This window comes from Heptranchias perlo, unplaced genomic scaffold (assembly GCF_035084215.1).
Source record: "Heptranchias perlo isolate sHepPer1 unplaced genomic scaffold, sHepPer1.hap1 HAP1_SCAFFOLD_70, whole genome shotgun sequence".
In the NCBI taxonomy this organism is placed as follows: Eukaryota; Metazoa; Chordata; class Chondrichthyes; order Hexanchiformes; family Hexanchidae; genus Heptranchias; species Heptranchias perlo.
This window is the reverse complement of record NW_027139729.1, coordinates 297,592-312,533: the sequence shown is the minus strand read 5'-3', so window position 1 is coordinate 312,533 and position 14,942 is coordinate 297,592. Positions and strand designations below refer to the sequence as shown.

At 46.2% G+C, this 14,942-nt stretch overlaps 1 non-coding gene across 1 annotated transcript; it reads right to left on the bottom strand.

Annotated features, from left to right (window-relative positions):
• Positions 1-14,230: 14,230 nt before the first annotated feature.
• On the bottom strand, positions 14,231-14,302 carry trnag-ucc (transfer RNA glycine (anticodon UCC)). The gene has a single exon. It is a non-coding gene; the product is annotated as a tRNA-Gly (tRNA).
• Positions 14,303-14,942: the final 640 nt, after the last annotated feature.

The window sequence follows — 14,942 nt, the reverse complement described above, 5'->3', positions numbered from 1 at the left end:
TTATCATCAGAAATTGAATTAAAAGTCATTTAGAGTAAATTTTCACGTTTGACGGTGGCGTGAGACGGGCGGTTGCGGATCGGGCGCCCGTTATTCATCACGCCTGCTTTTCCTATCTATTGACATCAATAAGTTCATTGAAGTAACCGATATCAATCCAATACTTTAAATAAATTTAGAAATAGCAGACAGGAATTATATTTTACCCGACAAATGCGGTGTTTGTGAAATGATACAGAACATGACCGGACAGATGGTCTGAGAAAGCAGGGCAAAGACCAAGGGAAGTCTAGATTAAACTGCATTTATTTCAATGCAAGAAGTCTGATGGGCAAGGCAGATGAACTCAGGGCATGGATGGGTACATGGGACTGGGATGTTATAGCTATTACTGAAACATGGCTAAGGGAGGGGCAGGACTGGCAGCTCAATGTTCCAGGGTACAGATGCTATAGGAAAGATAGAGCAGGAGGTAAGAGAGGAGGGGGAGTTGCGTTCTTGATTAGGGAGAACATCACGGCAGTAGTGAGAGGGGATATATCCGAGGGTTCGCCCACTGAGTCCATATGGGTGGAACTGAAAAATAAGAAGGGAGAGATCACTTTGATAGGATTGTACTACAGACCCCCAAATAGTCAACGGGAAATTGAGGAGCAAATATGTAAGGAGATTACAGACAGCTGCAAGAAAAATAGGGTGGTAATAGTAGGGGACTTTAACTTTCCCAACATTGACTGGGACAGCCATAGCATTAGGGGCTTGGATGGAGAGAAATTTGTTGAGTGTATTCAGGAGGAATTTCTCATTCAGTATGTGGATGGCCCGACTAGAGAGGGGGCAAAACTTGACCTCCTCTTGGGAAATAAGGAAGGGCAGGTGACAGAAGTGTTAGTGAGGGATCACTTTGGGACCAGTGATCATAATTCCATTAGTTTTAAGATAGCTATGGAGAAGGATAGGTCTGGCCCAAAAGTTAAAATTCTAAATTGGGGAAAGGCCAATTTTGATGGTATTAGACAGGAACTTTCAGAAGTTGATTGGGAGAGTCTGTTGGCAGGCACAGGGACGTCTGGTAAGTGGGAGGCTTTCAAAAGTGTGTTAACCAGGGTTCAGGGTAAGCACATTCCTTATAAAGTGAAGGGCAAGGCTGGTAGAAGTAGGGAACCTTGGATGACTCGGGAGATTGAGGCACTAGTCAAAAATAAGAAGGAGGCATATGACATGCATAGGCAGCTGGGATCAAGTGGATCCCTTGAAGAGTATAGAGATTGCCGGAGTAGAGTTAAGAAAGAAATCAGGAGGGCAAAAAGGGGATATGAGATTGCTTTGGCAGATCAGGCAAAGGTGAATCCAAAGAGCTTCTACAAATACATAAAGGGCAAAAGGGTAACTAGGGAGAGAGTAGGGCCTCTTAAGGATCAACAAGGTCATCTATGTGCGGAACCACAAGAGATGGGTGAGATCCTGAATGAATATTTCACATCGGTATTTACGGTTGAGAAAGGCATGGATGTTAGGGAACTTGGGGAAATAAATAGTGATGTCTTGAGGAGTGTACATATTACAGAGAGGGAGGTGCTGGAAGTCTTAACGCGCATCAAGGTAGATAAATCTCCGGGACCTGATGAAATGTATCCCAGGACGTTATGGGAGGTTAGGGAGGAAATTGCGGGTCCCCTAGCAGAGATATTTGAATCATCCACCGCTACAGGTGAGGTGCCTGAAGATTGGAGGGTAGCAAATGTTGTGCCTTTGTTTAAGAAGGGCGGCAGGGAAAAGCCTGGGAACTACAGACCAGTGAGCCTGACATCTGTAGTGGGTAAGTTGTTAGAGGGTATTCTGAGGGACAGGATCTACAGGCATTTGGAGAGGCAGGGACTAATTAGGAACAGTCAGCATGGTTTTGTGAGAGGAAAATCATGTCTCACGAATTTGATTGAGTTTTTTGAAGGGGTAACCAAGAAGATAGATGAGGGCTGTGCAGTAGACGTGGTCTACATGGACTTCAGCAAAGCATTTGACAAGGTACCGCATGGTAGGTTGTTACATAAGGTTAAATCTCATGGGATCCAAGGTGAGGTAGCCAATTGGATACAAAATTGGCTTGACGACAGAAGACAGAGGGTGGTTGTCGAGGGTTGTTTTTCAAACTGGATGCCTGTGTCCAGCGGTGTGCCTCAGGGATCGGTGCTGGGTCCGCTGTTATTTGTTATTTATATTAATGATTTGGATGAGAATTTAGGAGGCATGGTTAGTAAGTTTGCAGATGACACCAAGATTGGTGGCATTGTGGACAGTGAAGAAGGTTATCTAGGATTGCAACGGGATCTTGATAAATTGGGCCAGTGGGCCGATGAATGGCAGATGGAGTTTAATTTAGATAAATGTGAGGTGATGCATTTTGGTAGATCGAATCGGGCCAGGACCTACTCCGTTAATGGTAGGGCGTTGGGGAGAGTTATCGAACAAAGAGATCTAGGAGTACAGATTCATAGCTCCTTGAAAGTGGAGTCACAGGTGGATAGGGTGGTGAAGAAGGCATTCAGCATGCTTGGTTTCATTGGTCAGAACATTGAATGCAGGAGTTGGGATGTCTTGTTGAAGTTGTACAGGGCATTGGTGAGGCCACACTTGGAGTACTGTGTACAGTTCTGGTCACCCTATTATAGAAAGGATATTATTAAACTAGAAAGAGTGCAGAAAAGATTTACTAGGATGCTACCGGGACTTGATGGTTTGACTTACAGGGAGAGGTTAGACAGACTGGGACTTTATTCCCTGGAGAGTAGGAGGTTAAGGGGTGATCTTATAGAAGTCTATAAAATAATGAGGGGCATAGATAAGGTCGATAGTCAAAATCTTTTCCCAAAGGTAGGGGAGTCTATAACGAGGGGGCACAGATTTAAGGTGAGAGGGGAGAGATACAAAAGGATCCAGAGGGGCAATTTTTTCACTCAAAGGGTGGTGAGTTTCTGGAACGAGCTGCCAGAGGCAGTAGTAGAGGCGGGTACAATTTTGTCTTTTAAAAAGCATTTGGACAGTTACATGGGGAAGATGGGTATCGAGGGATATGGGCCAAGTGCAGGCAATTGGGACTAGCTTAGTGGTATAAACTGGGCGACATGGACATGTTGGGCCGAAGGGCCTGTTTCCATGTTGTAACTTCTATGATTCTATGATTCTATGTGATTCTAACATTAAATTATTTGCTATTATTAGTTTGGAAATAATATGATTTCAATATTAAATGTTTAATCCTGAAATGAATAAAATCAAATCCTCCTTTTCGGTTGATGATTATTTCCCATCACACACACTGCTCGGTGGGATGGACTGAAGGTGAGCTGTCAGTGTCAGACAGCGTCCTGTTCATTGGGACATTTGTTTTGACCAGAACAGAATAATAATGGACCAACACCCGGACCGTTACTAACTGGTAAAATATTAATGTAATTTCAAACTCCAGTGGGGAGTTCTGGAGATCGTTTCGTCTCTGAGCTGCTGTTCAGCAATGTTTACTCAGTTCAGGGAGTTTAATGGGACATGAGGCTTGGCCTGGTTACACAGATCTATAAGGAAACCTCCTGATAGATTTCTGAGACGATCAGGAGGCGGGAGATTTCTCACGGCCTCAGCAGGCCAAGGGAAAGCTCTCCGGCTCATCCTTACTCCCAAAAATATAAGTTAACAATAAACTTCTCAGTGTTCTGGATCACTCAATGCCCATCGATAGGGCGGGTCCTCCTCCCATTCGTCACCAAATTTAAATACTGTCCCAGATACGTCATAATACCCTGATTTACATATTACACGTGGTCTGACCCGGAAACAGGTGGGTGTTGCTCCGGCCGCTCTTCTCAGGACCCGACCCACGGTGGTGGAGGCAGGAACTCCAACGTTAAAGGGGCGGTAAGTGACCTGACACCATTTACTAGCCTCTACCATCCCATTTCCGGCAGGCGGGGATAGTTAAAATCGGCCACACTTTTCCTGACCTCCGCCCTAATATCAATCTTCGAAGCCCACAAGCTGGTCCATTGTCTCAAACTGCACCGGTTCACAACACGTGGAGGGAAATTTTCACCATCGCTGGGGGCTGAACTGGTGGAGCGGATCACCCCCCCCCCCAACCCCCCGCTGAAAGAACCGGCCCGATTTTAATTTCTGCTCCGTCAGTTTACCGTCCAAACAGTGAAGGTGAAATTACCCCCTACGTCTCTGACCCCAAGCTTCTACAGGTGTGTGAAAGACATCAGACAGTGTTTGCCAAACACTAACATGAATGTGGGCGAATGGATCCATGTATTCGGGCAAAAGGTGATAACCCCCCTCCATAGAGACAGGATCCCTATACAATGGAGTGGAAGAGGTGTGCACCCCCGACAGCAGTGGGACACACTGAAGCGAGGTGCGGCCTTGGCAAAGGCTCTATGGGTAAAGGCCACTGAGTAAGGCTATTTCACCTTGTACTGTACATCATGTCTTAGAAAATATATACTGTGTGTTGAATTGTAAAAATTGAATCGTAGTGTGCACGATCTGTATTGATTATTTTGAATTGTAACTGTGATATTTACATTGAACTGTGTGCATCCATAAATTTTATGAAATAATCTATATTTTGAAATACAAAAAAAAGTTCCAGTCTCACCGTCTCTGTTGTTATTGGACAGTGAAGAGAGTAAACACTGCCAGACTGTAAAGATGCGGGGAGTAATACAAAGAGCATCTATAGGGACTGTAGAGCAGCAAAGAGGCTTTTGGTGTCCAGGTACACCAAACAATAAAGGTCTGTTATTATTGGATGGTGAAGAGTGGAAAGCTAGCGCACCATGTACCAAAAATAACATTGAAGATCCCAATTTCTAGGCTGTCATATCGCAATGAATAGAAAGATATGCTGATAGGGTTAGATGAAGAAGGGTGACAGGAGGCTCGTGTGGAGCATAATCCCCGGCATGGACCTTCTGCACATTCTATGTAATTCTATTGCTGGCACCAGGTGAGAAATAGGAGAATTTTCCGAATGGTGAGAAATTGGGGACTGTAGAGGAGCAAAGGGGTTTAGGTGTCTCGGTACAGCAATCACAAAAAAACTAGTGCACATGTACCAAAAATTATTTTAAATTTCGAGGCTGTCGTATCCCAAGGTATCAGGTACTTCGCCAACTCTCTGGAATTTGCTGATACAATCAGGCCCCACTGCCGCCCTCGCTGGTCCATTCCATCCATCCAGCACCATCTGCATTAAAAAAAGTTACATTCAATCATTCTGCTCATCCTATGCCCCAGGTAGAGAAGACTAATAGTGGCGGGAGGACCCAGACCATCAGCCTTATGTGAGTTTAGACATTTCTGTTTATAATTCAGATTATTGTATTTGCATTTTTTTTTTCCTTTTTTGGTACATTTCTAATTTTATTTCATTCTTGCACATTTTGCATTTTAAACAAATTCTCCAAACCCTGTCCGCAGTGAGTGCTGAATCCGGGCCCTTTGATTGACAGCTCTCTCCTCCCCCCGTCTCCTGGGCTGACACCTTCCACCACGTGACACTCTGAAGCGTCACACACCTTTGCGTGCTGACGTCACGAGGCGTATGTCCCGCTCGGGCCAGTGGGATGCCGCACATGCGCCGCGCGGTTCCTGTGCCGCGTTCCCTTAGCAACAGGCCGGCGCCGGGAAGATGACGGCGGGCGGGCGGTGCTGTGGGCGGGGGCGAGGCCGACAGAGGGAGGGCCCGCACCCGGGAGTGGCCTGAGAGGGGAGGGTGGGGAGACGGGGGAAGTTACTCGGGGCCTCCTGCGGGCCCCGTGAATCTGAACTCTGTCAGCGCCCGGTGTCGAGCTGGGCTCGGGGGGGAGTCACTCTCCCGCCTCCCAGTCAAACGGGCCGTGGGTCGGAGCCCAAAAGTGAGCGAGAATCAAACAGCACAGAGAGAGGCCGCTCGGCCCATCGCGCCTGTGCCGGCTCTGTGAAAGAGGCCGCTCGGCCCATCGCGCCTGTGCCGGCCCTGTGAAAGAGCGATCCCATTAGTCCCAATCCCCCCTGCTCTTTCCCCACAGTCCCGCAAATTTCCCCCCTTCAAGGATTGACCCGATGCCCTTTTGAAAGTTATTATTGAATCTGCTCCCACCGCCCTTTCAGGCAGTGAATTCCAGATCAGAACAACTCGCTGCCAAAAAAACATTCTCCTCATCTCCCTCTGGCTCTTTTCCCAATTCCCTTCAATCTGTGTCCTCTGGTTACCGACCCTCCCGCCAGTGGCAACAGTTTCTCCCCATCGACTCCATCAAAACCCCTCCTCATTTTCAACCTCTCTATTAAATCTCCCCTTAACCGTCTCTGCTCCAAGGAGAACAACCCCAGTTTCTCCAGTCTCTCCCGGCAACTGAAGTGCCTCATCCCCGGTACCATTCGAGTCAATCTCCCCTGAACCTTCTCTGCTCCAAAGAGAGTAATCCCAGCTTCTCTATTCTCTCCGTATAATTATTATTATTAAGTGGGTTGTGCTGGGTATCTGGAAGCTGTAATTCGGTGAGTAGAAAGCAGTGGGAGGATAAGTCTGCAGATTGATTTTGGGAGATGGAGAAGACGGTGATCGTGGATTCAGACAAGGGAGGGAGATGGTCTTTGAGACCGTCCGTGCTCTGTTGTAAGATCTCACTGTTTGTCTGTCTTGTTCCAGCCGTTCCCGTTTGTACCTGTGACCTGACTGGCGGAGTCTGAGACCTCAACTGCTGCTGTGAACCTGACTGTTCCCCCGCGGACATCAATGTCTTCCCCACTTGTCTGCCGGGCAGTGAACCGTAAGTTTCTGTTTGTGTGTTACTACATTGGCTCCCGATCCGACAAAGGCTCGATTTTGAGACACTCATCCTCGTATTCAAATCCCTCCATGGTCCTCGCCCCCTCCCTATCTCTGTAACCTCCTCCAACCGAATTAATCTCCACCGACAACCCCATGTCACTCCACCCTATCATGGATTCTACCCCACCCATTTATCTCCGCCCACAGCCCATGTACACTCGACGCACAATCATTGCTGGGACACTCAGTCTTGTTATACACACAGTCAGTGCTGGGACACTCAGTCCTGTTATACACACAGTCAGTGCTGGGACACTCAGTCCTGTTATACACACAGTCAGTGCTGGGACACTCAGTCCTGTTATACACATTGTCAGTGCTGGGACACTCAGTCCTGTTATACACATTGTCAGTGCTGGGACACTCAGTCCTGTTATACACACAGTCAGTGCTGGGACACTCAGTCCTGTTATACACCCGGTCAATGCTGGGACACTCATGTCTGTTATACACACAGTCAATGCTGGGACACTCAGTCCTGTTATACACACAGTCAGTGCTGGGACACTCTGTCCTGTTATACACATTGTCAGTGCTGGGACACTCATGTCTGTTATACACACAGTCATTGCTGGGACACTCAGTCCTGTTATACACACAGTCAGTGCTGGGACACTCTGTCCTGTTATACACATTGTCAGTGCTGAGACACTCATGTCTGTTATACACACAGTCAGTGCTGGGACACTCAGTTCTGTTATACACATTGTCAATGCTGGGACACTCATGTCTGTTATACACACAGTCAGTGCTGGGACACTCTGTCCTGTTATACACATTGTCAGTGCTGGGACACTCATGTCTGTTATACACACAGTCATTGCTGGGACACTCAGTCCTGTTATACACACAGTCAGTGCTGGGACACTCTGTCCTGTTATACACATTGTCAGTGCTGGGACACTCATGTCTGTTATACACACAGTCAGTGCTGGGACACTCAGTCCTGTTATACACACAGTCAGTGCTGGGACAATCAGTCCTGTTATACAGTCAGGGCTGGGCCATTCAGTCCTGTTATACACACACTCAGCGCTGAAACACTCAGTCCTGTTATACACAGTCATATAAATAAATAACTGGAAAAAAAGAATGAAATCTCCAGGACCTGATGGTTCCCACCTCACGGTATTAAAGGAAACGGGTGGGGAAATTGCAGATGCATTAGTCATAATTTCCCATAGTGCTCTAGACTGAGGAATTGTGCTTTTGGATATGAAATTTGAAAATGTCACTCCGTTATTTAAGAAAGGAGGGAGGGAGAAACCAAGAAAATATAGACCTGTTAGTTTAAAGTCAGTTGTTGGGAAATTACTGAAATCTATCATCAGAAACAAAATGAGCTGTTCAAAGAGAGTGAAGATGGATTGTGAAGGGCAGCTCATGTCTGAGTAATCTAGTTGAACGTTTTGAGCTCTCTAACAAGGTGGACAGGGGATTGAATATGGATGTTGTCTATATGGACTTCCAGAAAGCATTTGATAAGGTTCAGCACAAGAGATGAATGAATAAAAGTGCACAAAATTGAAAGTTGCTTTGTGACTTTGGTTGGAATTGGTTGGGTGGTCGGAAAAGAGAGTAGGGATAAAGGGAATGTTCTTTGATTGGCGAATTTTAAAAATCGTATCCCCAGGGATCTGTACTCAGCTTTTCACCATATTTATCAATAACTTGGATGAAGGAATAGAGAGTTGTAGATCCAAGTTTCCAGGTGACACTAAGTTAGGAGGCACAGTAAGTGGTGTAGATGGGAGCAGGAAGTTACAAAGAGACAGTTTAAGTGAATGAACAAACTGTGGCAGGTGGAGTTCAATGTGGGGAAGAGTGAGATCATTCACTTTGGATGCAAAAAGGAAATATTGGAGTATTTTCTTAAAGTGAGAGACTGGGAACGGTGCAGAAGCAAAGGGATTTGGGTGTCCATGTACACAAATCACTAAAAGCTCGGGCACAGATAAAAAAATCACAGACTAATGGAATGTTGGCCTTTATCTCGAGGACTGGAATACAAAGGGGAGGAAGTGATGCTTCGGAACAAGAGGGCATAAGCTTAAATTTAGAGCTAGGGCGTCTAGCATTGAAATCAGGAATCTCTTTTTCACTCAAGGGTAGTGGAAATCTGCTCAGGCTGATTGAAGTGGACCCTGTGATATAATAGAATATTCTGTCCTGTCAGACTTGGACATTTGTAGATCCATCTTTTAAAAAGGTGGAGGAACTCAGTTCTAAGATGGATTCCACTCACTTCATCATAAGTCCTCAAACTGCTTGTCTTATCATCGAGATATCAAGGACTAGAAAAACTGTGTTTAAAAGAAAGCTGATTTATTTGACACTTGTACAGAATTCTGATACTGCAGTCCAGTGAAATGGATTATTAACATCAGAAACAACCCCCAACTGCCAGAATGAACACGGTTTACTCCTGAATGCGATTAACAGCAGTGATAACAGCAGAATCCAACCAATGCAGTCACATGTGAACTCGCTGGTGTGTCAGTAGGCTGGTTGACAGAGTGAATCCCTTCCCACACACGGAGCAGGTGAACGGCCTCTCCCCAGTGTGAATACGTTGGTGTCTCAGTATATCCCTTGTTCCTTTAAAGCTCTTCTCACAGTCAGAACATTGAAAGGGTCTTTTATCAGTGTGAACATGTTGATGTTCACTGAGGTAGGATGAACGAGTGAATCTCTTCCCACACACGGAGCAGGTGAACGGCCTCTCCCCATTGTGAATATATTGGTGTGTCTGCAGGTTGGATGACTGACTGAATCTCTTCCCACACTCAGTGCAGGTGAACGGCCTCTCCCCAGTGTGAGTACGTTGGTGTGTCAGTATATCCTTTTTTCTTTTAAAGCTCTTCTCACAGTCAGAACATTTAAAAGGTATTTTATCAGTGTGAACAAGTTGATGTGTCAGAAGGCTGGATGAATGAGTGAATCCCTTCCCACACACGGAGCAGGTGAACGGCCTCTCCCCAGTGTGAATTCGCTGGTGTCTCAGCCGGTGGGATGATCGAGTGAATCCCTTCCCACACACGGAGCAGGTGAACGGCCTCTCCCCAGTGTGAACTCGCTGGTGTATCAGTCGACTGGATGACTGAGTGAATCCCTTCCCACACACGGAGCAGGTGAACGGCCTCTCCCCAGTGTGAGTGCGTTGGTGTTTCAGCAGATCACTTTTTCTTTTAAAGCTCTTCTCACAGTCAGAACATTTGAAAAGTCTCTTATCAGTGTGAACAAGCTGATGTTCAATAAGGCTGGATGACTGAGTGAATCCCTTCCCACACACGGAGCATGTGAACGGCCTCTCCCCAGTGTGAACTCGCTGGTGTGTCAGCAGGTTGGATGACTGAGTGAATCCCTTCCCGCACTCATTGCAGGTGAACGGCCTCTCCCCAGTGTGAGTGCGTTGGAGTTTCAGCAGCTCATTTCTGCTTTTTAAACTCTTGTCACAGTCAAAATATTTAAGAGGTCTCTTATCAGTGTGAACAAGTTGATGTTCAATGAGGCTGGACGAGAGAGTGAATCTCATCCCACACATGGAGCAGGTGAATGGCCTCTCCCCAGTGTGAACTCGCTGGTGCGCCTGCAGGTGGGATGACTGAGTGAATCCCTTCCCACACACGGAGCAGGTGAACGGCCTCTCCCCAGTGTGTCTGCGTCGATGAGTTTCCAGCTGGGACGGGTAATTGAATCCCTTCCCACAGTCCCCACATTTCCACGGTTTCTCCATCCTACGGGTGTCCTTGTGTCTCTCCAGGTTGGACGATCAGTTGAAGCCTCGTTCACACACAGAACATGTGTCCGGTTTCTCCCCGCTGTGAATGGTGCGATGTTTTTACAGGTTGTGGAACTGGTTAAAGCTCTTTCCACAATCAGTGCACTGGAGTTTACAAAAGTCCTCACTGTGAATACAGAATAGAAATTCAGAACAGGCAATTCTAGTTTCTATGGAACATTCTTCCTGCTCATTCCCCCAGACTGTAAATCCCCGTCTCACACACTCACCCTCCTCCCTCTGCTGGAACCCAAACCCATCGCACCATCTCCAACATTTGGGTTGGGTTGGAGGCCTTGAATCTGAGTTGGGAAATATAATTGGAGAAACATGATTCAATTTAGAAACTAAACTATTCAAAATCAAAGAACATGGATTATTGTAATTAATATAGTCCTTTCACGCCTAGTGGGAAAGAAGTGATGTCTGGGCTGCGGATGAGTGTTTGCGCCCGGTTACACAGCGTGTCCCTCTCTCTCCGCTTCAAATTCGCTTCCTTTGGCTCACGGCCTCATTCACGCATCCAGCTGACTGCAGCCCTTTAAAGCTCGACTGGAGTCATCCTTTGTTTATTGACTTGACCCATTGCCACCCACCTTGCCTTGCAGCTTCATCCCTTTTTTTGCTTCATCACTCCTGCCCTCCACCCTATCACAGACCTTCCCTTTTGTTCTTTCCCTCCCCGCCCCCTCTTTCCCTGCCTCTCTCCTTGCTTAAAAACTGTTAATTCTTTCACTTCTTCAAGTTCTGACAAAACCTTAACACTAATCTGAAACGTTAACTGTTTCATTCTCCGCGGATGCTGCCTGACTTGCTGAGGATTTCCAGCATTTTCTCTTTATGTTTCACATTTCCAGCATCCGTAGTATTTTGCTTTTGATTGGTGAACCTCGCCCTTTCACACCCCATCACAGAAATATCGGCAAGAGGGTTTTACAATGGCGATAATCTTACCCAAAATGCCCCGCGTGGTAGAATACGGTCTATCTCAATTCGAAGGGGAGCAGCGCGCAGCCGCGGGAAGGGCCCATGGCCAGAGCATGCGCGGTTCTGGTCGGAGACACTGAGCGGGGCCGAGCGGAGTCTCAGCAACACCGAGTGCGGCTCAGAACCCGAATCAGAGCCGGGGGGCCCGGCGGACGGGCGGCCCGGGTGCCCTTAGCACCATTAAACCCCTCACCCAGCGCCTCCCTCGTCCCACCCGCCGCTTCCCGGTTTCTTCTCCTGTTTCCACCGAGTCCGACTCGCGACAAACTGCAGGACCGAAGCGCTCCCAGAATGCAGGGCGGGCCTGTGGAGCATGCGCAGTCTGATTACGAAATCAGCGCCTTGGAGAGATAGACGGGTTTCTGGGGCGCGGGGGATTGTGGGGCCTCCGGCCACCATTAGTCACCGGGGGTCGGTCAGTGTTTTTTTGCCGACGTCGCGCACAGAAGCGTTTCTAGAAATACGGACTGAGGAATTGAGGGTCGGTTTGCTAAACAGACACTGAACTGTGTTTCACAAACATTTTTCCAGTTTCACAAACATTTTTCCTCGTGACCCAGTGGAAGGGAAACACTTCCCCCAGGGATCCAAAACAATAATATCTTCCGGCTGGAGTTTTCATCAAATCCCAATAAAGGTCAGTCCATGCTCTTCACTTCATTTCAAGTAATAACTAAAATTAAACATCGACGTTACTTGAAAAACATTTGAAATATTGTGCAAATAGAATAAAAAAAAGTTCAGGTTGAGTTTCACTTCCTTAAGGTGACGGATGGGTCGGCCTGTTGTTCATGATCTCGTTCCAATCTGGATCACAAGATGAAAGCGCTCCACGCATATCAGGCACGGTTGATTCGGTTTCTTTCTCTTGTTTTAAACCTTCTCAAAGTCGAAAATCCCAGTTCGCAGATGTAGGTTTTTGTGAACGACAGGAACAACGGAACACTAATCTTACTTACAGTGGATCATCTGTGAAAGCACTGATCCAAAAATAAGACAAACTGAATGACTTGAGGCGTGTTTTCAGTGCGCTGTCACAGGAGAGTCGCACCAGCCCGTTTTCTTGATCAGGCATCAAATTTAGCTTCATTCTAGATTCAGGATTTTCGAAAGCAAAAGGATCTTTCACCCAACGCTTTTGCATCGAATTTTCAAATCCCTCTGCAGGGAAGTAGTGACTAAAATGTTCAGACAGAGCAGCGAAATGTAACTGTATGACACAGTTCATTTCATTCCCTTTATCTTCGTCGATACGGTTCTCTCCACCCCAGAGGGTTGTGGATGTTCAGTCGTTTAGTGTATTCAAGATTGAGTTTGATAGATTTTTGGACAAGACAATCAAGGGATATGGGGATCGGGCAGTTAAGAGCAGATGATCTATTGAATGGCGGAGCAGGCTCGAGGGGCCGTAAGGCCTACTCCTGCTCATATTCCTTATGTTCTTATCCTGCCAGAGGTGCGGTGCCCAGAACTGAACACAATACTCTAAATAAGCTCTAACCAGAGCTCTGAATAACTGTGACATAACTGCCACTCATTTTTATTTCCTGTCCCTTGAAATAAACATCAAAATACCATTACCATTTTAACTTATTTTTGCACCTTTTAGTGAATTCTGTACTTGATCTCATTAACCCCTCTGCTCATCCACAGTTCCTAGTTTCTTGCCCTTTAGAAAATACTCTGATCTATCTTTTTATGGTCCAAAGTGGATGATCTCACACTTCCCCACGTTGAACTCCATCTGCCACAGTTTTGCCCACTCACTGAATCTATCAATGTCCCTTTGCAACTTTCTGCTCCAATCTATAATGTTTACGGTGCTACCTAACTTAGTGTCATCAGCACACTTGGATATAAGGCTCTCTACATAAGAATATAAGAAATAGGAGCAGGAGTAGGCGATACGATACGCGAGCCTGCTCCGCCATTCAATCAGATCATGGCTGATCTTCGACCTCAACTCCACTTTCTCGCCCCATCCCCATGTACCTTGATGCCATTAGCGTCCAAAAATCTATCGATCTCAGCTTTGAATATATTCAACGACTGAGCATCCACAGCCCTCTGGGGTGGAGAATTCCAAAGATTCACAACCCTTTGAGTGAAGAATTTTTTCCTCATGTCGATGATAAATGGCCGACCCCTGATCTTGATACTCTGACCTCAAGTTCTTGACTCTCCAGCCAGGGGAATCAGCCTCTCCGCATCTACCCTGTCAAGCCGTCTAAAAAATTGACACGTTTCAATGCGATCATCTCTCATTCTTCTAAACTCCAGCGAATATAGGCCAATTTTACACAATATGTCCTCATAGCACAATTGCAGCAAGTCCTTATTACTCTTATATTGCAACACCGTTGCAATAAAAGCTCACATATCATTTGCCTTCCTCGCTCTGGTTAGACCCTTCGTAGCTCACTATTTCCAGTATATTTGTCATCTATTCCTTCTATAGGAAAAATAAATTAACGTTGAAAACATTTTGCTGTAATTATACCAGTTCATGTTTTGGAAACAATATCCAGCTGAACTGCAACAAATTCGATGGCAAACTTAATGATGGAAATAATTTAATAAGAATACTGGAATGCGATGGCCGGGAATCGAACCCGGGTCAACTGCTTGGAAGGCAGCTATGCTCACCACTATACCACCATCGCTGACAATCAGGGATGATCAAATTGCTCTCAAACATCAGACCCTGAACAGACACTGCAGGCTGTTGGATTTTGTTCTTCATTTAAACTGGATTCTGACGGATCCTTTCTCGCTCTGTTGCAGTTCCCGTTTCCGCACAGTCGATGACGCCAACCCCCAATCAATGGAAATTACACAACAGCCAGTAATTCTTCACCTGATATCGGACTGAAGAGACAGTCGATACCTGCAATACTTGACCGGCTGGAAATACATTTTGCCGCAGCTCACATCAGCCATTGAGTAAAGTTAGATAATTACATTAAATCATTATGGAGACCTGACTACCAGCTGGGCACGAATGTCAGCTTCATATTCAAGTCTATAAGATCGTTAGAAAGGACAGAGAAATAGGGAAAGGAGGAGGAGCAGCAATATTACTAAAGGACAATATTACAGCAGTTCAAAGATAGAATATCAGTGAGGGTGAGCGGGCAGTGTAAACACTCTGAGAGAGACCCAAGGAGAGCAAGGTTCATGTAGTTGATGCAATATATTTGGATTTTCCGAAGGCCTTCGATAAGGTAATGCATTGTCCACTCATGGCTAAGTTCAGAGCACGTGGGTTCAGGGACAGGTGATAGAATGGTTTGCAAGCTGGCA